General features: G+C 50.7%; 1 protein-coding gene across 2 annotated transcripts in view; it reads left to right on the plus strand.

Moving 5' to 3' along the window:
* Window positions 1-27,015, plus strand: part of LOC144125881 (uncharacterized) — a 97,319-nt gene that overhangs the window by 5,521 nt on the left and 64,783 nt on the right. The window contains exon 1 of one of the 2 annotated variants that reach the window (XM_077659658.1): window positions 1,088-1,671. The exons of the other annotated variant lie outside the window; for it this stretch is intronic. The gene's annotated coding sequence lies outside the window, so the exon portion shown is untranslated. Of the gene's footprint in view, window positions 1-1,087; window positions 1,672-27,015 lie in introns of those variants that run through there. 2 annotated transcript variants of the gene reach the window in all.

Genomic DNA, 27,015 nt, shown 5'->3' on the forward strand with positions numbered 1-27,015 from the left:
GCTTGTCACAGCACAGCTAGCCGAGCTTGTAAAGGCAAGACAGGACGCTGTTGAATGTCGGCCCGCTGTTTGTCATGTCGCTTTCCTGATATTTCAAAACACAAATTTAATGGGTCTCTTCTTGTAGTCATTGCCTTGCAGTGCATACAAGCACTCGGCGAGCACAGTCACACAACACAAATAACATGAAAAGCGACAACCTGGAATTCAGCATATCCGTTCCTTGTATTCGTCTTGTTATGGTTCGATGGATGGGTGGATTCAAGGTAGGAGCGTCCCCTTTGAAACGGGAAAAGGGAGGGGGGAGTTGCAGTTGCCACCGTGCTCGGCTTTATTAATCTATTTCTTTTACGGTGAAATAAATCGGTCTATGCATTCGCCACTTTCTTTAAATACATTTTTATTCCTATACTTCTAACCATGTCGCCTTTCTGCTTTTGAGCAACCAATATTCCATTCCATTTTTCCTAACTTCCACCGTAGATTCATTCACGTGACCATTGTTATCTAACGCCAATCAGCGCCATCTTTTAGAGGTCCGCGCAATCGCCTGTCGCTTTTCACGCTGTCGCACACATCCCCACGTGCCTCGCCAGCATTGGTGTAGAAACGTGTCGCGACGGCGTCCGCTGCTCGCTTGCTGCTCTCCTTCGCGTGGGGTGTCCTCCGTAGTAGCTCATCCTCCAGTCTTCGATGCTCGCCGTCGCCTTCATGTGTTTTCATTTCCACGCTTCTTTCCGGCCGGTCGCGTAGCGGGTGGTTTTTGAAAGATAGCACGCGCGATGTGGCGCACGATTCGCGTGGAAGAAGTGAAGGAGGTCGTACGCGCAGCAGGGCATCCGATGAGCGAAAGAACTGCCAATTGGCCAACAGTAGATGCTTGCGATCCGAACCGGAGAGGAGGGCGCGCTGGATAGAGGGAGAGGAGGACGAAAGCGAGAGGCCAGAAACGGCAGGAGGGCGAACAAGCGAGCGAGAGAAAGAGCAGCGTAGGAGAAGAAATGGGTTGGAAGAGGGGGAGTCCCAAGTTCAGAGAGCGCGCCCAGTGACGCAAGGGGAGAGAGAGAGAGCGAAAGCAGAAGAAACCGAGAGAAAGTGGCGCTCTGGGAGAAAGTCTGCGAGCCGCGCGACCGACCGGATCGGATAGAACCGTTCGAGTTTTTTTTAATTCCGCTCGCTCCTTCTTCCCGCGCCTCTTACCTAATCCCTCCCGGGTTCCGACACAATTAGGAGGCGAGCAGAGCAGTGCGGCGTTTCTAGTGCCTCCGGAGCGGATGTTAGTGTATGCTTGTCTAGGGAGGCCTGCGGCGTTCGCGCGGCATCCCCCCTTAACGAACTCTGTCCGCATTTCGGTCCGTCGCCGCCGTGGTTGCTCCAGCGTGTGTGCGTGAACCGGCCAGGCGATTTGTCGGCTCGTACTATGTTTCGTGACTCGGTGCACCGGTGTGTCGGCGACCGTGTCGCTCGAGCAGCGCCGCGGCGGCGAGTAGCCGTGTCGTGTCTGCTGTCGTCGCATGTGTGATCGCGAGTGCCAGCTGTGCGTGGATTGTTCGCTGCCGCGGCATCGACATTCGTGACGTCGTGTCTGCGCCTCTTGTGGTTGCGTGAGAAATTGGATTTCGCCAGCGACTCCTTCCCAGGCGTCCGATACCGTTTCTGCCTTCTTTCGAGGTGAGCAGAGCGTAATTTTCGTAGCGTGCGCAGTGGCGTAACCACGGTGGTTCTGCCTTTGACCGGCTGAATATGCGCCTGTCATTTTCCTTCTTGGCACGCGTTTCTTTCCATTTTTATTTTTTTTCTGCACGATCCTGACCAGTTTATTTCGTCAGTGCGGTTCACTTGAAATGCGTGTCTCCAGATGCGTGCACGCGCGATTTTTTTTTTTATCATAGCACGCGTGCGTTCCGAAAGGACGTCGCCCCAGAATACTAAACTTTTTGATTTGGTGCGCGTTAAGCCCCGTGCGCCTGGCCAATGCACCTCGAGCTCGGTCAAGCTCGGCGCTGTAAGTCGCCGGTGGATGCATTTCTGACAAAATAGCCAAAATTTAATATCTGCAGCGGGGGCAGCAAAAGGGGTCGTTCTTTCAGACCGAAGGATAATGCGTGGGAATGTGCGTGATACGTATCACGCTCGCGAGGTGACCGTAATCCAAAGCGTGCCCGCGCTCGATTTCGCTGATCTTGGTTCGAATGTTTTGCGCTGTGAACTCGTTCTCGCAGATGTCTTACCTTTTTTTATTCCCCCGCCTTTATCTTGTGCTAAGATTTGCTCAGCGCATTTACTGTGGTACTGCATGTCACGCATGAATGCGGAGTGACGCGATGCATTCAAACTCAGGTGTAAGCAAGAAAGACGCTCGGAATTACCTTAACATGATCTCATCACTGATGACGACTGGGACTTCAAGAGTGGCATGAGTTTTGAACCGCAATGAAACTTTCCACCAATATATGTAGTTCGGGTTGTTTTTGTTTTTTTTTCTTTATGAAGTTCCATTGATTTTTTTCCCTTCGTAAATGCTCGCCATACGCGACAGAGTTATCCACGCCTTGGGCAGTCAAACGCAGATTTTTTTTTTTCACTGATCATTAGTTGGATTTCATTTTCCACTGAAAGGGATGTGCACATGTTTGTAGAACGGTGTAAGCTTCATATGTATGGCATGTTTTCTCGAGTAATAAATGTGGCTTCCATCTTCACTAGCTCATGCAAACAAGCAGTTCTCTTCTTTCCTAAATGAAAATTGCTCTGACATAAAGACTATCAGCATTGCTATCACACCACGCGTGACTGATTATTTTTTTTATTTTTCACGCTCATTATTATTACTCTTGCGCACCCAGTACTTATGTACGGCCTGCACTCTCGTGTTCGCAGCATAGTAGCCATCGAAATAATCTTTATAGGTACTGAGGAAAGACGACGGAAACTCGTCCATGTTTGGTGCATTGCTGACAGAGCATGAAAGCTAGTCCAGTTTGTTTGCAGTTGGTGCAAACTTTGCGGCCGCAACACGGAACGATTCCCGCTAATTTCTGTACAAAAATCGGCAAAAGCAATTAATTACGGCCTCCAGAACTGATGCGGATGACCTATACGGTTACAGTTTGGAGCCTGACAACAAGAAACTACGCAACATGAGCTCTGCGTCATTCTCATCCCGTACATGCGTCGTTTTCCCAACATAAACTGCGTCAATAAAAACGCAGGAGTTCCACCGTTCCGTACTTGTGACTTGAAATGGCACTCAATTCTGGGTGACAAAGCCGTAAAAGTGATAACAGATTGCGCGAATAGAACCTATGCAGGAGCACGATCGGTTCAAGAGGCCATGTCTCCGTTCTCTGGAACTATAGAACACGTATGCAGGCGATGCGTGTGCATTTGTCGTGAAACACTGCTGGAGGCCAATACCTGCGCTCTGAATCAACTTCGTTGTTAATGACAAACAACGGCATCACCACATGATACCATCACGGATATCCGCATAACCGATGCACCGCCAGTTCACGCCTGCGGTAAATATAGCTCGCTTTGTCGAGTCTGCAAGTGACGTGTCATCTCCACATCGCTGCCTCTTTTCAAAGTCCTAGTAAAGACAATACGCGGTGGTCTGCCGCCTGTGACAGTAAGGAAAGAATCACTAAAAGATGCTCTACAGACAGCGGGTGTAGCTCAGATGAGTAGATGACGGCAGCGCAGTTTCTTCCCATCACCTTCAAGAATGAAAGGAAGAAGATTGTAGCTGTTGCGTTGGGGACCGCCGGGATCGAGGCGAATGCGTCTAGTATAGCGTCCGGGGCCACGCCACAAACACGGAAACCGCTCGTCGAACAGGGGCCCCGTCGTCCCTTCCTCCGTATGCGTCCGTTCCCACACAAGCACTGACCGAGGCGCTTCGGAAAAGCCCCACGGAAATCGAAGGACCTGGCAGCAGAAACGGCAGGCTCAGGCAACTTCGATGGAGCGCGACCGCGGCACGCACATTGCCTGCACGGCGGCGAACGGAATCCGAGGACTTTCGTGCGTCCGGGACGCGGGTGCCACTTCGGTCTCTGCGGAAGGAAACAGCCTCAACATCCCCCTTGCCTTTCCCTTCCTCACGCACTCTTCTGTTATTTCCCGAACACGCCGACGACGCCCGGGGAGTGCTCGCGGGTGCAGCATCCTATTTTCAGTGGTCCCCGACGGACTACCGCGCGGGCGCTGTTTGTTAAATGTGCCCTCGCCGAGTATGAAGGAGAGAGGACGTCGGAGGAGGAAGTGGCCACTGCCGCTCGCGCATTGTTCTCGGGCTGCGACCAGGAAGCAAGGTCGCCCCTGGAAGATGTCCGCCGCAGCACGGATTCACACGCTCGCATCTCTTCGCGCCGGGCAGTGGCAGCGGCTGCGTCTGTTCCGCCAACCGCGCCCGATGGAGCGTTTTGCGTGGAAGGAGAGCGTCCCGCACCGTTGAACACGGCGGCATCTGAAACGCCGCCACCGCAGCTGACGCGCGAGTAGCGGGGCGTAAATATGCCAGTCGGGGGGCTGTGTGTGTACATTGGACGTGGTCTGCGTGTCAGCTTCGTATATCGTGGGATGAAAGTGGAACGGGAGTTAGGTAGAAATGAACGAGAATATTGAAAGCAGGCCTTCGGATTTTCTGCGTTCTCCATTGTGTTTGAATGTGGACACAGTCTGTAGACGGCGGCGGTCGAATTTCGATGGAGGCGAAATTCTAGAGGCCCGTGTACTGCACGATGTCAGTGCACGTTAAAGAACCCCAGGTGGTCGAAATTTCCGGAGCCCTTCACTACGGCGTCTCTCGTAGCCCGAGTCGCATTGGGACGTTAAACCCCCCATAAACCAATCAAACCAACAATCTGTAGACGCAGCCTGGTGTTGATGTTCGCACGTCACCATTTGGCTTTGCGCTCACATGCATACTGCGCCCGTGCTGTATTGTCCCAACATGAGCTTGGATTAAAGGCGGCAAGCAGTGCAAGACGGCCCATTCGGCACTGCGCTAAGCTCGTTAACTTGTAATTTCATCACAGCGCCATGAACCCTTCGTTGTATGGAGCATTGCTGACTTCGCAGATAGCACTGTACACGTCACGCTCACCATAAAAGCGCGCGCTATCTTCGTTGGCAGTAATGGATTGTGCACTCAGCTGCACTTTCCGACATTAGAAGAACGAACCGTTGAACCTCACTTGGCTTCGCTGAGCGAGTTTGAAACCGTTTACCTATTGCAGCTTCGAGGCCACGCGCAGTGGGAATTTTAGTTTCACGAAACAGGCAGGAACAGTGAAGTCCTTCACGGCGCGCGGTTCGACACAGTCGCACTGGCGAAGCGCCAACTAACTAAACGGCAAACTGTTCACTTCCTTTTCTGAAAGTCGCAGAAAACGACCATTCGGTGAGGCAATTCGTTTCGCAAACAAGCGTCAGAGTATTCAAGGCGTTTCGATCCGTTTTTGAGAAGTTCAGGTACACACTGCTGTACCTCGCTGTGAGTTTACTCGTGGTCGCTGTCCGGTCATTTCTTCCGGCTTCTGCGCAGACAGTTCAAGGCTTTGCAAACAAAGAACGTATGTGGCGACGAACGAAAGAGGCGACAGTGTATGCTTACAGGACCTATAATCAATAATAATAATAATAATAATAATAATAATAATAATAATAATAATAATAATAATAATAATAATAATAATAATAATTGGTTTTGGGGGGAAAGGAAATGGCGCAGTATCTGTCTCATATATTGTTGGACGCCTGAACCGCGCCGTATAAGGGAAGGGATGAAGGAAGAAGTGAAAGCAGAAAGGAAGGAAGAGGTGCCGCAGTGGAGGGTTCCGGAATAATTTCGACCACCTGGGGAACTTTAACGTGCACTGACATCGCACGAACCCTACCACGGCGGCTGCGTTTTTATGGAGGAAAAACGCTAAGGCGCCCGTGTGCTGTGCGATGTCAGTGCACGTTAAAGTTCCCCAGGTGGTCGAAATTATTCCGGAGCCCTCCACTACGGCACTTTCCAAACGCGGGTTTTCAATGTACATTCTCGCTCTCTTCAGATGCAGCGAATGTCTACCAGCGTTTTAATTTACGGCCGAAATTCTCGCGTTATATTAGAGCGTTCTGTTTTACTTATTTAGTGCCGCAATATACATTTTCAATTGTCGCTTCCAACGAATGTTCTACAGCTGCCTCGCGCAATCGGGACAAAATTTACGCGAGTACCGCAAGTGCTCAGTTTATATCAGTGAAACCCGACCACACTGTAGGCGCGATGACCTGGCGCATCTATAGGTTGCACTGCTTCTGACAGCGTGGACTAACGAGCGTGTAACACGCTTTTCTGACTAAACATGGGTTCGAACCCGGCCTGCGAGTCATCGCTTGCAGCCCTGGTGCGTATACCTGAGCTGCACACATCTGGAGGTTGAAGTCATTGCTAGTTTCCAGCGGCACTAGCCTTGCAGTTATCCCGGGATCCTCAGCAGGCTATTTGCGTGGTCTGTCTGTTGTCCCGCGCTGAATTCATGCGGATACTTAAGCGTACGGATCGGCTGCTGACCCGGAGGACGCGGGTTCGATCCCGACAGCGGCGATAGCATTTCGATGGAGGCGAAATGCTAGAGGCCCGTCTTACCGTGTGATATCGGTGCACGTTAAAGAACCCCAGGTGGTCGAATCTACGGCGTTCCTCAAAGCCTGAGTCACTTCGTGAGTTAAACCTCGTAAACCAAACCAAACTTTTGCGCACGGCGCGAATCACCGTGTCGCTGAGCGGATGATTATCAGAATGTAGTACCATATTTCACTTCGTGACCTATAGAACGTGTGAATAAAAAAAGTCGAAAGTTTATTATTCATACGAAATGATTCAAACGACAGAAGGATAAAAGCAAGCCTGACAAGTAATGCGAAAAAGTGGACAATCCGGATTTTTTTTTTAAATCGTAACGTCATGACCGATATGTACCAATAAGTGCAGGCCGAACTAGAGCTGCAGCAGCTGCCCTGGAATTCGCTGCATCTGCGTACCTCAAGTCTCAGCATGAAAGAGAACGGAAGTCCGTGTCTCCCATAGATCGCATGAGTAATTGCGAAGCTTGTCCGCGGACTCTGCTGAATCCGTTTGGCACATCATTACGTGCCGTCTATTTTCATAGTTCAACAAATATTCAGACTTGGAGATCTTACAAGGACGCGCAGTATGGTTGAACACGACGGAGGCAGAGCTATGCGACACGGAAAGCGCGAATGGTAATGCCAGTCACCAGAGGGCGCACCTTTTTACTCGCCCGGAACTTTCTACAGAGGAGCGGTGATGTCGTTCAACGTGGTCTTCTTCGCGTGTCGTGTCCGCGAGATCGCGCCGGCCCGTTTGTGCTTATGCTAAGCAGGCGTGTCGAGGTGGTGTCCGAGCTTAGTGGTGTCGACTTCGCGGCGCTCAATTGGGCGTTAAACGAGCGAGACACCCCTGTCAAGGGCTGCCTGAATGCAAAGTTGGGGGGGTAATTTGCAGTTGGCACAGTTGTGCGCGCGCGCTGCGTTGGATGTTCCGGACGTGGGCGATTGCGCTCGCTTCTTGCCAACCGCCTCGCGCCGTCGGCGTAAAGTGAATGCAGTGATTGCCGCGTCTGTTCTTCGAAGCATGCACTATCGCAGCTGGCATTAGGCGAGGTCGTTCGCTTCCTGCCTTGATAGGCTTCAGTATAGAAGAAGGATTCGCGCTTCTGTTTACCTGCCTCAGGGACGCCTTTTGCAAAAATGTTTGCCGGTGGCGTGGCCTTTCTTGCCTCTTTGTTTGTATCTCGCTTCCTGGGGCCTTCGCAGGGACGAGAGTTAATTTTAGCCTTGCTACGCGGCATTGGTCGTCCGCCATTAAATGCGTACTATGCGCATAATCCGTCAGAACAGTAGTGAACACTTGATATTCTCTACTTCAGCAAACAGCTGCTGAAGAACGTATCAACCTTAGCTGATCTAATTTCTAGCAGGAAACTGTACAACTTGGTGATGCAGTTCTTCTATAGAACAAACCTAGCGCTAATACGCGTTGAGGCATGCCGGGCTTTGTAAACACGATTGAGGCTGCGTCCTGCAATTTAGAGAGACGGCTCAGCAAGTATTTATCTGGCGAGTGTTTTCAGCTTGCCGAAACTATGCTATCAAAGCATTATCTTTAGCATTTAAGCAGCTGGAAAGTAGGCAGATAACCGGCGAGCAGTAATGAAATTCCTTTCCTTGATGCTTTTCCTTTCCTTTTTTTGCGGGTATTGAGATGTCCAGGCTAGCGTCATAAAGGACCACTGAACTATTAAAATAAAAAAAAATAAATTCAGCAGCCGTGCGACAGCGAGGAGCAGATGGACGCACGATTAATTAAAGTAACCCGGGGGGCGGAGTAAACAGTCTTCAAGGGCACCACTCGAGTGTGCTTTCATAAAGAGCAGGTATTCACTGCGAACGGCGAGAGATGCCTCTTTCAGATTGGGGCGGTGGACAGAAATTCCCGGCGGCTCCCTCCAAATGTGGGCTTCTAAAGCGAACAACCACTTGGGACACTGCCGCGACGCGCATCGGCAGCCGTCCGCCATGCGCGCGGCCTGTGGACTTGCAGGCCAAGCAAGGGAGGAGGTGAGGGGGGGGGGGGGGGGGGTGTTCTCGCCTCTGACCTTGGCGGCGAGTGTCTGGACGATGGCCAGCGGCAGCGCTGGCCGGCCGGCCGACTGAAGAACTGTACGCCCTGAATACAGAGCAATCGCCCGCGAGTCTCCCTCCTGCCGGCCAGCTTGCCGAGTGGCGCCCCAGGCGCGCAGTGGCGCCAAGGAGCTAACGGGTCTCTCGCTCGCTCGTCGACAGCGCTGTTGTGTAGCCTGTCCTGGCAGGCGTTGCTGCTGCCTTGCGACTCGATATCTTGGCCTCTTGGCCGCCGCCGCTGGTTGCCTGGTGCTCGCTTGACTGCTGAGCACACGGCGCCTTACGCATGCGGTATGCGGCTCGCGGGGACCTTAAAAAAAAAAAAAAAAGACGGTCGGACTTCCTGGTTCGTGAAGCGTTTCTCCGGAAATCAAGAGTGGCTTAGGATGCATGCAAAGTGTGCGCGTTGAGATGCGGAGTACATGTGTATGGCGCTCAGATCAGGCCCCACGTAACGGAGGAAGAAACAAAGTAGCTCGGTGTTATCATGTAACGGTCGGGTGTTTATTTGCAAATGCTTCCATTGTGGTGCGTTGCCTGAAGTGAGAGCTATAGAGCGCGCAGACCATTGTTTCGTGCTTGCCTTTTCTTTGGCTATTTGCACGCTTCCAGTAGGAAACCGTTCGCGTAGATACAGGGGCGTAGAGAGAGGGGTGTTGCTCCAGGAGAGGGATATAGTCACGCGGTAAGCAGTATTGTATGTCCGTTAATGTGACGGCGCGCATAGCGGGTTCTTCGCGTCACGATGCTGCTACGCGATCGCAAAAACCACCGAGCTGCTTGCGTTGAACAGTATCGTGCTACATACCGTTCGTATTCAATAAATGTTAGAACCGGCAACATAGAAATATAATGAAGTAAAACCTCTGACAAGAATAGATCCGAGGGACGCAGAAAGATCGTCCGGGTTGGTTCAAGCTCAAAATAATTTGCAGGTTTCTATACAAACATAAACTTTGCCTCTTGACTCTACTTTTTTTTTTTTACATAGTCTGTTGGCTACCTGATATGCAAGGTCCTGGTGCCTGAGCCAGGTGCGGTTTTTGCGTTCAAAATTGGGTACAATGCGTTATGGGCAGTGCAGTTTAAACTGATATTTATTACTAGTCTCTTTAGTCACTCGCGTTCGCGGCGGAAGTCGCGTAAAGTGGTCACCAAAGTGAAGCCATAGCATAAAATACAGAACTGCATGGTGGCACAGGGCGCCATAAAGAGTCCGCTTCATTGTTTGGCGGAAGCGCTGACTCAAATGAGCACGTTCGTCGTATGGTATATTAGTGCTTACAAGTTACGAATGTATTCACGAAAAGATGACGAATGTATTCAAGAAAAGATGCAAGCTGTAATACACGTTCTGAAACTATTCGCCCCGGATCGCACCGTTAACTGCCTTCTTGCTAGATGATGGTGCTCATCCGACATTGCAAAACTTGGCATATTGTATTATCTGCTGGCGGCAACAACGGAGTTACATTCATCGTACCCGAGTCAGCAGCCTTCAGATTTTTTTTTATTTTTTGCCGTTGAATGAGTGTTTGCTTGAGCTGCGTCACTGAGTTGGAGAGGTTCGGGGTTCGATCCCCAGTGCCGCCGGGATCCCACCGGTGATACAATGGGTACAGGCTTTCCCTGGCCTGGTGCTCAGTGTATTACGGGTGAACGGCTTTGAAAATGGGTATTTTACCCCACCTTGAATAGAAGAAAATACTTTGTACCATGGCGCTGTTTGGTCACAGATGCCCTCGCGCCATAAAAATTCATCATCATCATCATCATCAAGAATATGCACCGCGCTAAACGAGTGCTTATGTGAAATCAGCGTTCTGTAGGCTGCGTTGGGCAAAATTTAGTGCAGTGAAAATAAAATGGGAACGATTGAAGAGCACATTTCATTTTCTGAAAGAAAACTGTGAGGCAGTGAGGGCTGAAGAAACCACGCTTAGCGGTCCACAGCACAGAACGGCGTGTTTGTCACTTGCTGTTGTGGCAACACTTAGACAGCTGCTTGATTAAAATTCCTTACTACGGCCATTTCTGTATTTTTCCTCTCTCTGTAAATTTTCCTCGAAGTAGAAACGATTGCAGCGGTAACACAATGTGAGATTCCCTTTACAACACAAGTCGCATAATCGTTTGTAAATACCTAATTTACCTCACGATTCGCCTTCGTCAACACACCACCCGCGCGTTGCTTTTCTACCGTACGCCGACCACTGCGACAAATACTTTTTTTTTCTACTTTCAGCAGCCCAATTAATTACCCCCAATCACTGCTGTGTTGAAGGCACATTATGCGTTACTTTACAGTTCTTTCGGAGATCAGCGGGTCAAGCGTGTTAAGGTGAAAAGCGCTCTGCCATCATACGCTCGGCTTCTCGTGCCGTGACAGGCACGTGCCAAGCCGCACCAGTCCGTGCGCTCGCGGCGGCGGCGGCGGCCGAGCTCTTGGAAGGAACCGAGGCAAACGCGATCGTCCCGGGCAGCGTTAACGGGAAACCTTGAGGCGTCGACGTATCGAGGTGTAGGTCGTTGCAGAGCTCGGCTGGTCGAGAGACAATTTCGCCCACATGAAAGCAGGAATAGCAGGAAAAAAACGCCGAAGGCAGCGAAGGAAAGGAGGGCATGCAGGCGTGCCCGCGGACCGGAGAAGCTTTACTTTGCTACGCGCGTGTATAGACGCCGACGAACACAAAAAGAGAAAGCGGCCGTGGACGCGAGGGAATTGATACGCCGCTCCCGCGACCTTGCCAGAGCGTCAGAGCTTAAGTGAGAACACTTTGGGCGCTGCTCTTCGCGTTGCACTAAATAACTTCGGGGCGCAGACATGTTTTTTACCCCCTTTTCTGTTTTGTCGAAGCGCGCCACTGGGAGCGAGTTGTCCATCGATGTGCCGAGGAATGTGTAATGCCGCCTTTCTGTAAGCGCATAAAAATGTAGCGCAAACGCGTGGCTATCGTCGTTATTTTTCTTATAGCTTGTGAGTTGTTTTCCTAGGCAGCTTTTTACAATTGAAGCATGATCACACCAAACAAGTTTTCGAGAATGCGATTCAGTGCTTTTGAGTGTGATAAGTCTAGATCGATTGAAACTGATCGATTGTGACTATGTTGCTTATTAGTAAGACTGTGTACAATAGCTTTACTTTTAATACACTGCAGCACCGTCTCTTCCCTGTCCGTTTTAGATCACTGGAAATTCCTTTCGTCTTTAGTTACGCGTTGGCCGGAAGGAGTAGATGCTTCTACAGCGGTAAGGAAATTTACGACATTGTTGTTTCGCCAACCTCGTCTTCGTGACTGGCAAAAAAAAATGCAGCTAAGCTTACCGGTTTAGGACATTAATCAGCGAAAAGTTTTATAGCTTTGTTTTAGCCATTTATATCCCTGCATTTGGCCGTCGAATCTACATCGTCAGCCGTTAGAGAAAGACTAGCCGAGTTCATGCGAATCAGCGAAATATGACCTGGCCACCCGTCGCCTCCTACACCCTCTCTCTTCTCTCTCGCACTTGTCCCCTCTTTACTCTCCTCGAAATGTGCAGATGGGTATTTCCCCCTCTCCCCACTTTGCTACCTGGCAACCGTCGCAGGCGGCAGTTGATTTTAATTAACCCCAATTAGAAAAATTCAACGAATTAAACGGAATTAATTAACCAAGTAACTAAGGTCTGCCGGTTAATACTGTCGATTCCACGCTACAGTGCAGTGCTCTATGGCAAAACCAAAGCAATAGCAGCTTTTACTAGCTGTTAAGAAAAAAACTAAACAAAAAAATCTACGAATTCAGTATACAGAATACAGAGGTATGAGGCATTTTTTTACACGCGGACGAACTCGCGTAACAAGGCTCGCGCGCTGTGCCATTGAAGGGCTAGTCAAAGTGTCCGTAAGCAGCAAGGCCCCTGCTATCGCGTTACGGCTAGACAAAAAAAAAATATCAGCCGCTAAGGTCAGTGGTTACGCCAGAAGCCAGGACCTTGGGCTTGCGTGATGAGCTAACTGGCGCTTCGACGTATTAGTTATCGCTCGCAGTAACCGAGCGGCGCCCGCAATGCGTACGCAAGTGGAATGCCGCTCACTAACAGGGATCTCTGTGCACGGCGGGGAAAAGAAGAGAATGGTTGCGCATCGGGGCAGAACGATACTCGGGGAACCGTCAAGGTTGGTATCAATCATGTTGCCCGAGCTATCCGGGGCTCCACAGTTTCCGGCCGTGTCTCTGTCGCGACATGCAGCTGCTGTGACAGCACCGGAAAAATATATTGATTGAAAGAGAGAGAGAAATCACTTTCTTTCGTATTCATGGCGCGCAGCGCCACACAGGTCGATTGATTGAGTGCGTTGTCCCGTTCATTCGATGTCTGAAGAATTGGCAGTCCTTCGGGGCGCCATGGATGGTTGATGACAGATGAGTCAGGACGTCCCGGTGCTCTCGCGGTTGCAGGGTCTCTGGTGGCTGGGGAGATCTGTCTTCAGTCGTCACAGCCAGCTTACATGTAATGACGTACATGTGCAAGTACTTCTACTCCAGTGAGCCAGGTTCTAAAATGTTAGTTTCCTGTCTGTGTCTCACTGACCCGCAATATCAGTGCCGGTTTACCTCGACCGATAGAGAGCACAGGTACACGTAGTGTTTAGTTCGAACTTGCACTTCGTTTGCTTTGAAAACGTGTGTCAGTAAGATAGAACCAGTGTTACGCAGAGGGGGAACAAGGCGGAAAGCAGATTCAGAACGTGCTTACGTCATCACAAGCTTCGCCGAAGGGTATGGGATTATTCACTGCTTTACGCCGCTGTCAGGTGACTGCACGGAAGATGTGTCGACGGTTCTTGAAAAGCACAGAACGCGCACTGCGGGCAGCCTCAGGGAAAAGTCATGGTGAGACATGGTAAATAAAACAAAAATAAAGTTTATCAGGCTGTACCGCCGGGTATAAGAGATTAAAGGACAACTAAGCTGTCACAGAGAGTACTGCGATGTGGGGCGAGGAATAAACACGCCAGGTACCTCGGTCCCGCGTACAACCCCCGCCGTTGGAACGTGCCAGCCTATTCTTTATGACCACTGCCAGCAGTGCTAGCCTTGAAACAACTCGGCCCTGTATTTTTTTTTTTGCGTGCTTAACCACATCCAGTTGAAGAAACATAACAGCACCCTCAGAGTGTATAAATAACATCGGTGAGACGGCGGCGGAGGGCAGTCCTCCTCACCGAAAAGAATAAAAAAGGGAAAGGGGAGGGATGGCGAGCAGCCTGGACGTCTGAAGAGAGCAGCCTGATGTCGACTGCAGCTCGTGTCATAGCTTGTCTTGAGCGGCGATAAGTGCCTCGACCGAAACCGGCTGGCGAACATATTTACTGCAGTGTATAGGTTCCCATGAGCAAGGAGAATGTCGCTGACGAATGCAAGAGGAACATTTGTTTGTTTGCATGGCTGATCTTGGTAAGAGAGAAGGGTGTTGATTTGGCAGCGTCTCTACGGGCTAAATGAGAAAAAAAAGTATCCAGGATAGCAACCAACGTCTTTGGCAGTTTTGTTGCGGTCTCTATTTCTTTGAAACGCGTGGATGGCGCGGTTAGCCTAAATTATGAGCACCACAAACGTCACAAGAGTTTTTATGCTAGTCTCTGACTCTGTGGGAAGACTGTTGAGGTGAGGTAAGTTCGTCGGTTGGTACTATACGATGATCGTGATGATCGCCGCGGTAAGCGGTGGTCTGTCACTTAAGTATATGGTTCGGATCGTGAACGATAACTATAACTAAATATATTTAACAAGCATGCAACCGTTGAAAAAACAATGAAGATGCAAACAAAATCCCGCGGCATTAAGTACCAATCGTCCAGCTTTATGAATCTGTTACTTTCTACTTCGCTGAGTCGCTAGCCTCGTAAAGCGTTGATTTCTTGCGTCACGGTGGTCACGATAAAGCTTAAGGCGCTGACTGTTTTTCTGCTGTCATCTTCACTTCTTGTTTTTATGTATTGCATTCTTCATGCTCGTATGACTCCAGTCTGTGTCCTTTTACTTCTGTGCGAACAGCCTTTCGAACCGTGCCGGTTTTCGCGAGATGCAAAGTACAGCAAGGTGTTTCTCGGAGGCCTGCCTGATTTGCATGCAATGTCGCTTCGATATCGCTACGTCATGTCGTCGCGTTGACATAATACATGGCCTGGATTTTTTCGGTCGGCGCGCCAAGTGACTTAGGAGCGAAAGAGAGGCGATAACGAAGGAACGTTGAATTTCTTGGGTTGGGTTTCTGGCAGCCCTTCAAGGAGATTCTATTGCAGCGGGACAATCAATAACTGAGCTGCTTTATCGAAAACCGGCCTCATTTCTCCTTGAGGAGCAGTGCCAGGATTATTGAGGCATCGAAAGAACAATTTTCAGATTTTTATTCATTTTCTGGAAAGCTTGAGAAATAAAGTGACTCAACCTCAGCTTTCTCACTTTACGCTGTCACTTAATTTAAAAGTACTGTTTATTTTTGCTGGAGGAAGTGCGTCTCTGATATGAAGGTAACGGAGGAAAGAAATAACACTGTAGTGTTCACAGCGCTACACTTCAGAATTCAGAAAGTGATGTAATTTTTGCAGACCGTCATTTCCAGAATCACCGTATAGGAAAAAACGAAAATTGAAGGATCCATTGTGGTGACTTGTACACTGTGAACTTGCACTTCCTTGGAGGTAGTCTGGTATAAAGTATTTAAGCGCACTGATAGTCAAAACTTCTTGTTACGAGTCCAGACACATAGTCCTATACGGCTATACTATATTTGCAAGAATGTGGCTTCTGATCTGCATGCGTGACCATTCTGGCTGCATACCTTCGATACGTGATCGTGTTTAAGTAACACGAATCGTGCTTGGAAACCGGGAAAGAATCGCTACACGTGCCCGCAATCGGCAGATCGCGCGCGCGGCAAACGATTTGACAGCGTTGACAAGGGTGCGGAAGTAACACCGGAAGTGACAGCTGCGATCTGCGCGCTCCTAGCGCCGCGCGCTGGTTCAACCGGAAAACGTGTCTCATAACGGGATTCCCATCACGGACCCGCTTGGCGGCCGGAATCGTTAGTTAACCCCGGGCCGCGTGCGACCCGTCGGCTCAGTCATGCCCCCCGTTCCTCGAGAATCACCGCCACCTGCAGCGTGCTTAAGCCCAGTCACGACAGGCAACGCCGCCGCATTGACTTCGATTTCCTCTCCTCGTTTTAGATTCTCCCCGGGCGTGCAATACGCGCGCGAAAAACAAACGCTTAAGAGAAGCTGGCCGAAGCGTGCACTGAGGTCGACGCGCGCGCTCACGCGCACTCGGGTCCGAAGGAGGGCGGGCTCTATCTACCCTTTACGCCCCAACGAGCGGAGCGCCGAGCACGGCTCTTGGGCCTCGCGGGAATATGCGCGTAATGGTTATTTCTACGGCTGGACTTTCTCCCCGCGTCGTGAGGCTGTTTTGTTTCCTGTTTGTGGCGGCGGTCATCGCGAAGTGGCTGTGCCGAAACTGCGAGGTCCTCTTCGCTGGCGAGTCGGGGTTACGCAAGGTTAGTGCACGCCGTGAGAGTAGAGGAACTTGGCGCCCGGAATCACCGAAGAAAACTCGTTTTACGCGGGCAAAAGAAAGGAATGCAAATGCCCACTTGAGGTCACAATCACTGACGTGGAAGCATGGCGAAAAAAATAATAAAAGCTAGGCTCGTTCCTCCTTTCTTCTTGCGTTCGTAGAAGAAAAAGTAATGAGGCTACGCTGTATCCGAGAGAGATAGGGTGCAGTGAATATTGTGCAGTGGCTATTTATGCTTCAGCAAGCAGCCTCGTGAGCGCCTGTATAGGTGCTGCCGCTGGCGTGAAGCCTGTTATTACCACGATGCGATCAAAGACTGCTCGTCGTAATGCAAGGATAAGGTATGCTCGATACTGCTTCATGGTATAGGATCTACCCATGCGTCATCGTTTACGTGACGCGACTACCTGCGCTGGTCTGAAAAGTAAATCGACGGTTTTTTATTGTTTTATTTTCTCGCAATAACGAGGCTAAGACTTGTCTCGCGGAGCGGCGCGGTAGTCACGCTAAGATTCGCTCTGTGCGCAAGAAAAGTAAAATAAAAGCTGGCCTAAAGCCCCCAGCGCACTTGTCTGGAGCTTACGCTGTGATGCGAATAGCAGTGATAGTTAATCAGGGGCTCAGAGCTGGAAGCACCTTTCGGTTTACTGCGGTCCCTTAAGGACGGTGGTTTGCGTCGCTCGTTTCGGTAATTACGTGGATCTCAGACGGCAGCACGTAGCAGTCGGGACTACACCGTTCGCGCACTATAGACAACGGCACTCGGGGCTGCACTATGGGGTACTTTCGTGTCGGCTATTTTAGCTACTAAAGTATCACGTGGAATACTCGCTCGATAAATTTCCTCTACTCTATACGGGTGGGCCCAGAGCATTACAGCTCTCTGTAGGGTCATTCAATCATTCTGTTATTCGTTTCATCCCGCCGAGACCCCAGTATTTCTTTCTTCCGTGAGTGGCGTAATGACTGAGCGTCCGCTTCGCTTGCGGCCCGGTTGTTCGCGCGCGTTAACTTTTGCCCAAGAGAAAGAAGAAAACGCGAGAAAGAAACTTAGAGAAGTGTCGTCTTCGTCCGTTCCGCGTCTTTCTTTCTCTCCCTTTCTCCCAGTGTTGCTTGTGTATCTTTCCTTTCTCCGCCGCTCCCTCACTCGGAAGTGGTCGCTGGGCGAGAAGGGCCGGCGGAGCATCGGAAGTGCGCCGGACACGAACGGTGCGGCGCGAGCATATACTCCGCGGGGGTTGAGCGCGTCCGGGCCTCGCGGTCTGTTTTTATATAGCCTCAGCGCACGCTAGGCTTCGCCGTGCGCGCTGCGGCGAAGATGTGGGTTACAGGCAGCTCCGCACCTCCTCATGCTGTCTCCTCTGGGCGCTCATCCGGCCGCTTCTCCATTTCTTTCTTAGCCTCCACTAAACCTGTTCCCGGCGTCTCAGAGCCATGCCTCTCGATATCGCTCGCTCGCGAGGGGGTCTCGGAGATTTATTGGGATGCATCTAGTATATGAGTTCGATGCGAGCTGCGTTGCTTGCGCTACGCGCTGGAGTCACTAAAACCGTGCTCTGCTGTGCAGGCTGCGACCGGCCTCTGTGTACCTCGGTCGGAACAACGAAGCTGTTCACGCGTAATAAAGGTTCATAAACGACCGGAACCTTGGCTCTTGTATATCGTTAGCGCTCGTCATTAGCCAGAGCACAGGTGCTGAACGCTAAAAAAGCGTTATTACGCCCGAACAGCTTCGCACATGCAGCACTTAATTAGCTTTCTGCACTTCGACTCTCCACAAATTTGCACGAGTCTAATGAGACTGCAGGCACACACGAGCGCGCAGGAATAAGAGAGGCAAGTCAATCAGACTTGTGTGCGCGTTTCTTATTTCCTGCACGCTTCTCTGTGACTCGGTCCCCGTGTGTTGCATGCGGAATCGAACTAACACGCGAAAGACACCGTCCGCGCGCACATGTGCGCACGCCCTAATGAGCACTGCAGTTTCCATTAGGGCGGTCGGCGCACGACGAAGGCGCTGCCGGCGCACTGCCGCCGCTGGTGCCGGCGCATTAAATACCAGCCAAGGACGACGGGTGGCGACGTCTGAGCGCTCCTTATCTTTGGCCTGCCTTCCTGCCTACCGATCCGTTCCGATCCCCTTAATGTAAATGCCCGAATACACGGATGCGTTCAGTTCGCGGGGATTAGCGCCTGCGGAGAGGCGTTCCAGACCTTGGATCTGCTGGCGGGGCGGTGCAATACGCGGTACGGGGATTGCGACTTGTAGATAAAAGGGAGCGTTATCTGCGCCGTGTTGGCCTATTTGTCGCTTTGTTCTCCGTTTGCCTCACCCATACCCCTCCTTTATCGCAGATTTATATCGTGGAAACTGCGCGTGATTACGAGCAGCCGTCGTGCACCAAAGGCTTTAACCGAGACTGCGCATGCTGCACCTGGTGGTAGTGCTCTGCTGTTTGTACAACCTCGTATTTATTCACGGAGTCGTTATCTGCTCAGTCGAGCGCGACGCATCTACTACCAAGTGCCCAAAGTCGGCATGCACTCAAGGAGCAAAAGTTAAGCTGCCTAATCCGTTGCGCTACAATACACGGTCACCAGACTTCTGCCTCAGACAAACTTAAAGAAACCATCGCTTACTGTAATGCAGACTGCCAACCCTATGCAATGCGAACGAATAATGTATTATACCGTATTGCTAAAGTCACTATAGTATACCCTCCCACTCCTCCCATTTTTCCCATCCCCTCATGTTCTTTTTGTCATAAGGCTCCCGCTCATGCAAGAATTGTTTTAGACTTCACGGCAGCTTTGTTTACGTCCCAGAAAAACGTGAAAGGCGTGCCCATGTAAATAACTGTTATATTAACTTCACAGTCATGCAATCTTTGTGTACGTGCATAAATCGCCACTGTTTGTAATCATCAGGAAGTTAGGACCTGTCCGGTCCCTGCTGCACGTTTGTAAATTTAAGTGAAACACGAACTTATAATTCATGCACGCCATTAGCGAATTACTCCACATCACATGCTTTGCATTGCCGCTGGAAAGTGAAAGAGTAAATATTTATTGCACACCTGATTTCGACACCAACGTGGCCTCATTGCCAGCGTGTATACAACCTTTGTCCGTAAAGTTTCGAGAGAGATTTATCTTCTTCTCTAGAAATTATTCCCCAAAACAAATGTTGGTGCGTATGTGTCGCGCCATCTTTTCGGGCTAACCCGAGCTATTTATGTTAATTGCTGTGGCAGCCGATAGATAGCGCTACATGTAGAAAATACGTTATCACTAATCGTATGAGCATTTTACTGTGAGTGAATGTGGAGAGATGGACGTCCACGTCGAACAGCGTGTAAACATAAAATTCTGTGTAAAGCTTGGCAAGCCAGCCACACACACGTCTGAGCTCCTTCGTGACGCTTACGGCAACGAGACATTATCGCGGGCGCGAGTTTTCGAGTTGCACATGAGGTTCGTTTCGGGGGGAAGGTCGGTGGAAGACAACACAAGGCAGGGGCGCCATTCAACCTCACGGAATGAAAACAACGTGGCTCGGATCACGGAAATTGTACAGCAAGACCGCACCATTACAGTCCGCATACTATCAGATTTCTCGCCAAAATTTTTCGCCAAGCACAACATTACTGTACTTCCCCGTCCGCCATACTCGCCTGACCTCTCCGCATGCGATTTTTTTCTGTTTCTTCGTGTGAAGAAAGTCCTAAAAGGTCGCTGGATGGGGAGCGTGGAGGTCATTCAAGACGCCACGACAAAGGAGCTGACCGCCCGGCGAAAAGAAGCGCTTTCCAACTGTTTCCAAGACCTCAAGAAGCGTTGGAAGCTGTGCATAGACTGCAAGGAAGACTATTTCGTAGGGGTGCTGCACAAATGATTTCAATGTTAAGCGCATTTTTTTAAATAGACTCAGTCTCGGAACTTTACGGACAAATGTTATAGACCGGACGTTCCGGACTAGGAGTGGCCGCAAGTCGACTGGTAGGTCGACTGTGACGTTCGTTGCTGCACTGAAAGGCACGTTCATAGCTGACGTTCATTTATATACGGTATCTCTTGCAGTGCGGTCATTTAGATCGCCGCTGGAGAGCTGCTTACGGCAAGAAGCAAAGGCAATTTGTGTCCCCCTTGCCAGCGCACGATTCAACAGACGTGTTCCTCCTGAAAGTGAGCGGTTATCCTCGCGGCACAAAGTTTTTCGTTTTGCAGTATATACAAATGTACACCGGAAGTGTTCTGATACGAACAGGCGCTGAATAATGAGGAGGAGGTATAGTTAGCGTAAACTTGCGCTGAATGCGTTGTAGCGTAATACCTACGCGTCTCGGCTGACTGGAGAATGAAGTGTACGTTGTAAAAGCGGGCAGGGACTCAACTTGCTCAAGATGCTCAAAATGTTGCTCGGCGCTCATTCGCGAGAAGTGTAAAAGTGAATCCAGAAAACATTTTGTTCACTACAACTCATTGCCACGCGCAGTTGACATATTTAGTCGAACGCAAAGATAAAATAATGTTCAAAACACGCAAACTTCATATAGCCGCAATGGCGGTCGCTTCTATGCGCTCACGCAAGAGATTAGGGGAGCTCCTGCTAGCTGCCAGCACTGGTGCTCAGCTTAGATTTCTTCTTAGGATATATAACCCTGGCTTTGCCGTAGTGCGCCCGCCATTTGCTGCCTGGCAGCATTATAGGAGCCGTGTGCTAGCTCCGGATGAGATGATGTCTCTATTCTTTGGGCCGCCGCGGCGGCTCAGTGGTTATGGCGCTCGGCTGCTGACAAGAATGGCGCGGGCTCGATCCCAGCCGCGGCGGTCGAATTTCGATGGAGGCAAAATTCTGGAGGCCCGTGTACTGTGTGATGTCAGTGCTCGTTAAAGAAACCTAGGTGGTAGAAATTTACGGGGCCCTTCACTACGGCGTCCCTCATAACCTGAGTCGCTTTGGGACGTTAAACCCCCGTAAACCATGAACCATCCATCATTTGGACAGGACTTGCTATCTGCACAAAGTTCGCGGGCGTACCGCGCTGCTTATGTGTCAAAGCAATCGACAGATAAATGGCATATGTGCGTATTCCACGGAACAAGTCTATTCATCATGTTTTAAGCCTCGGAAGCAACTTTAGATTAAATGGAGAGCTGGAATACGCATTCTCCGTGCACGGTATATGATGTACGGTAGCGCCGTCTCTCTACTTCCGCAGACGAGGACACAGTTTACGAGGCCTAAGAAAAAAAAAAAGGGCCACCTAGCGGATCTGCACGTAGTACCAGGTCGTGGTATCACCTTTCGGAGGGTCGCAAAACGAGGCAATCGATCTGAGGCAACTTTCTCTCGCCGAGCTCCGAAGGTGTCGTTGCAGCGACGCGACAGCGATGACCTCTCGCGAGCACGTGCCGCGTCGTGCCACGGGTCGCAACGATTTTCTCGGGGAAATCTCCGCGGGACGCGAATTAAACGCTCGAAGGCGCGTTGCATCTATCAGGGCAAAGAGCCGCGCAGCAGATTCAAGTGGGCCACGCGCGACACGTAATCGCGATGTGGACCGCGGTATAGATGCATTGAACGTCGCGGAATCTGCTCCCGCCTCTGCTGTACCGCTTTCTTTTTTCTTTTTTTTGCTGCGCAGGTTTTAGCCTGCCTGGTGCTCGATTAGACCCGCTGTATACAGGAGCGGCCTGCTACGCGACCCCAGCAACGATCTGACCAGGCGGCGCGCGCTTTCCCTTTTTGCCTTTCGACTATCGCGGGCATGCAAATTTTATTCCGGATTAGTGGTGACCCGTGCCGGGCTTCCGTGCCGCGTGCGCCATTAATTTGCGTCCGCAGTCGCGTTTCTGGCACGCGTTTCCTTTGCACTTCCTCGGCCGAGCGAGCGCTGGATGTAGTTGCAGGTCGAGTTTATTATTATTATGATAATAATTATTGTTTTGATGCTGCCGGCTTCTTCCGAGTTCGCCCGAGTTCTGGTCCGCGCATACGTAACCTCACGTTGAGCTCCTTTTCGTCGATGCCAAGCGGAAATTAACACGTATTTTGTTTTCTCTGCTGAGATTAGCCGGTTTCCTCGTTTCTTTTTTATGTTTCGGAATTTTAATTTGGTGAGGAGAGCGAGCGGCTAATGGGGTCGGCCATTTTGTTACTCGCACGCGTAGGGGCGGACTTTATCTAGACTCTCCATCTGCTCAGGAAATTTAAAATAGTTAATTAATGTCTTTGTTATATATTTGACGAGCACGCCGTTGGGATTGCTTGTTCCGTTATCCTTGTAATTAACAAGTGATGAACAACCGCGGCGGGTCTTCCAGAAAGGCTGTAAAAGTTCAATATCGCCTCTAAAACAAAATGTTTCCTGATTTCGGCTCTTCTGTGGATCCTCTAAAGTTCACCTTTTCAAGCCCCAAGGGCGTTTTTTTTTTGTCATGCTCAAAAAACAAACAAACAGCGGGCCCGTTTTTCGCCTGTTTTTTTTTTTTTCACCGAATGCCGTCTGCATCGGCACTCGGTGGGTATTTGTTGTGGCACACATCGGCAGCTTTCGCATTCTACGGGCCGATCGTGCAAGCCGGGTCGCTCTCGTGACTTTAAAGCTGTATAACAACGCGGAAGCAGCTTCCACCCCCCCCCCCCCTCTCCTAGAGACGGGGGCCAGCCATTCGAACTTTCGACCTGCTGTAACGAACCAGCCTCTAAACGAAGGCACGCGCGCGCGTCTCGTTTTGCAGCTTGTGCTGCCACGAGCTTCAAGAACACCCTCGCTCACGCTTTCATGTTCCTTTTTCTTTTCTTTTTTCTGTCTGCGTGCCAGCTGTCGTCAGTCAACGCGCTCCAAGAGGAGAAGCCGGTCCCCCTCTTATCCTACGCGGAGTATATATACCGTTCAAGAGGAGGTTCGCTAAAGTGGGACAGGCACAAACACTTTGATGATTTCGGTATCGAGTCTGCTGCGGCGGTGCGCGAGCGTAATAACGACGGTCCCGCGCAGCGTCGAGCACTGTTTGATCGAGTGATCCTCGACGTTAACGCCCCCTAGCTCCTAACAAGGGCCGTGGGCTCCGCCTCGGAAATGCGCGCCACGGCGTCTCCGTGGGCGGCTGCGCGCATACGCCGGAGAAGACCCGGTAATTTCCACCGTGGCGCCAGGTTACGTGACCGCACGCGTCGGAGGGGACGCATTGGCGCGTGGCACGCCTCTCCGCTCTGCCTTCCTGTCTGCGGTTTCTGCACTGAGCTTTGTTGTTGAATGCGGTTCATTGTTCAGCAGTGGGGCGCTGGAGGAAACGATGGCGCGAGCGGCCGCGGGGCGCCCATCTGGAGTGCAGTGCTTTCTCCGTCATGCGATGACAGGGTGCGTTTCGCATACGGTCTCACTGACGTGGTGCTGACGTGCGGCAGACGGGGCAGGGATTAAGCAGTTGATCCTTGAGTGTTTTCAATTGGGTCCAGATAGAAGATAAAGATTACTGAGCTGTTCCAAAAAGCCTCGGAGTTGCAGATAACTGCGGGCAACGCAGTTAGTTTGATGTATATGATTTACAGTTACGTGTCGTCTTTTTGTTGTGTTCCTAAGATGTTAATGCGCATAGAGCGTCTGCAAGCATTGTTTGCAAGACAATTCAATTGAGTGCATCCAGATGGTGGCATATATCTCAGTACATATATTGGTATAAAAAATGGAGAAGGGACACAGGGCCGAAGCAAGCAGTAAGAATGAGCGTGTAGAAACATTCCTCAGGCCGCCGCGGTGGCTCAGTGGTTATAGCGCTTGGCTGCAGACCCGAAAGACGCGGGTTCGATCCCGGCCGCAGCGGTCGAATTTCGATGGAGGCGAAATTCCAGGGGCTCGTGTGCTGTGCGATGTCAGTGCGCGTTAAAGAACCCCAGGTGGTCGAAATTTCCGGAGCCTGGCCTTCACTACGGCGTCCCTCATAGCCTGATTCGTTTTCGGACGTTAAAACCCCATAAACCAACCAACCAGAAACATTCCTCCCTCGGCCACTCATTCGCTTAATTACATAGCTAGTCGCTAGACTTAGATCAATCTGATAACCATTCAGGTGTGTAAAGACTTCCAAGTGGTCTCTACAGATGAACTGGGTTGCTAGATCAAGAAAAAGAAACTATGCTCTCGCTCACTTCACTCACTCAGCCGCTGTGGTGGCTCGGTGGTTATGGCGCTTGGCTGCTGACCCGAACGACGCGGGTTCGATGTCTGCCGCGGCGGTCGAATTTCTATGCAGGCGAAATGCTAGAGGCCCGTGTACTGCGCGATGTCAGTGCGCGTTATGGAACCCCAGGCGGTCGAAATTATCTGTAGCCTTGCATTACGGCGTCCCTCATAGTCTGAGTTGCTTTGGGATTTTAAACCCCATAAAACCAATCTCTCACTCGTTCACTAACTCATCTCTCACTCACCCAGTCATCACCCCCTAATTCAGTCATCAATCCCTCGCTCAGTCAATACTCAGTCAGTCATCACACTCTTATTGACTCACACGGTCATCACTCGCTCACAACTCTGTAATCAATCTAACTGAACCATCTCCCACTAGCTTGCTCACTCTCACTCGCTCATTCTCACTCACTGATCGATCACTCTCGCCCTCACTCACTCAGTCATCACTCATTCAGTTACCACTCACTTTCACTCACTCAGTCAACAGTCAGTCAGTCATCACTCGCTCACTCACCGCGGTCTGGCAAGTTCGTCCCATTTTTAGTCCCATGTAACGTCTTTGCTGCAAGGTTTGCTTCTCATTCGCAAAGTGGAACCCATGGGCTTCCCTAAAGATCAAACGGTCTCGAAATGTGAGGACAAGGGTTCTACGTATAGCTTAGAGATAAGTACATATTCAGGGCTTCAGGGGCGGCATAAGTGCTCTACTGCAGAACTGAGAAGCAAACCATGCGTGCAGCCTGCTTGTCTTGGCAGTGGCGGTACACGGCAAGTGGAAATCTCCTCATATGTGCGTTTCTCAAGAAGGCCGTTTCCCAATGCGCCTCGGCTGTACGATAACGGCCGTACAAGGTTTCTACCATCCCAGCCGATATCCCCCTCTGAGCGTCCCCATCTGTACGCGCGGGTGCATTGTCTCGCGGCCGATGTCTTCTTACGCCCGGCACATCTCCGATGGCCTCGCGACAAGCGGCCTCCTCCGCGCACCCGGCTGCCGTGTCCCTTGAACCGGCGACTTCTGCAATCGGCAGCGCCGATCGAAGTGACGCCGGGGGCCGGCGACAGGAGAAGAAAGTTCCTCCCTTCCCATCCGGTGTAGGCGCTTGTGACGAAATGCTGCGCGCGACGCGAGTGACCCGAATTTTCTCCCCGAGTATTTACGTAAGCCGATGGGCGCTGTAAACCGGAACAACAGCCTCAACTCACTCGTATAGCGCGCGTGCCGCACCGCGGTGTTCGGCCCCCTAAGCGTTTCCTCGTGATAACGCCCTCGCCGCCGAGTGCGGGGGACGACGTATACAATGGCGCCAAACCGTTACGAGAGTCTCTCTCGAGTCCGGCCGCTTCCAATGACTGGCTTTTTTTTTTTTTTGCGGGCGCGTGTTGTCCGGCCTTAATTCCCCGTGTTTCGCACCCACCGCCTCGTTGCGCCCTAGCTATTTTTTTCGTCGCCCCGTTCTGCTTTCTGCTTTCGTGCATAAGGTACTGCAGCGCCTGAAAAAAAAAAAATGTACTTGCCTTTAAGATAAAGTGGACAAGTGTGCGCTGATCCTTCATGTATGCATCGAATGGTGAAGCGAGCATATTTTGTTCCGTAATTAAACTGGCACGGGCATGGTATGGGTAAGACCTGTCAAGACATGATGCTGATAGCAACGTGTTTGAAGTTATCAGTGTTACCGTTTAAGTCACAATACATTGCGATCCCCCCCCCCCCCCCCGTTTTTGTTTACTGAGAAAAACAAGGCTCAGTCCCAGCCCCCTTTCTAAATCTATGCCCACACCTGTAAAAAAAAAAGGGGGGGGGGGAATCCATGCCGCTGATGCTCGGTCAGCCGGAAAAGGGCATTTACGTCAGAAAAGGCAACTGTGCGGAGTCCTCTACAAGAGTAGTCATAGATCTCGGTTGTTCACAGTTGCTTGTTCGCCTTTGACATCTCAGGAAAAGCTACAAAACATTTTTTTTAATTCTCAAGGGAGCACTCTTTTCAGGGACATGCTTATCGCTTTCGAAAAACATCAAATGCTCGACGCTCGACTCAGCTTTCAAGACAGTTTTACAATTGTTGTACTCGTTTCCTGCCGTGCAGACTGTCTGAGCGGATTCCTGCTCGTCCCGCTGTTCTGCTCCGTCAGTGACACCATTCAACTATTTTCCCCACAAAAGAAAGATTATTTGCAAGAAAACATTGTTTACCTCCCAGTCATATACATGTGATATAACCTGTCTGTCCAGTAAACGTTGTCTGTCTAGTGCGTTCGTGTCTGCAGCTGTGTAACGTCACATCGTGCTTTGGACTTGCACATAGCTCTTTCGCACTCGTGTGAACCGCGAGAGTCGTTTATCTCCTACGGTCACTTACTACTTCGTCGATTTGTCGAACCTGGTGTTTTTAACGCGGATGCGACCTGTTGCACAACAATACTATGGCTGTCCTTTGTTCTGCTGGAATGACTGCACTACAGTAAGATGCTGCGCGTGACAAGGCGTTGCAAGCAGCGTCGAGCGCGCAACAAACTCTCCTGGCTTCGGAGCTCAATGGATGTCGTGGGCG

Source organism: Amblyomma americanum, chromosome 3 (genome assembly GCF_052857255.1).
Source record: "Amblyomma americanum isolate KBUSLIRL-KWMA chromosome 3, ASM5285725v1, whole genome shotgun sequence".
NCBI lineage: Eukaryota > Metazoa > Arthropoda > Arachnida > Ixodida > Ixodidae > Amblyomma > Amblyomma americanum.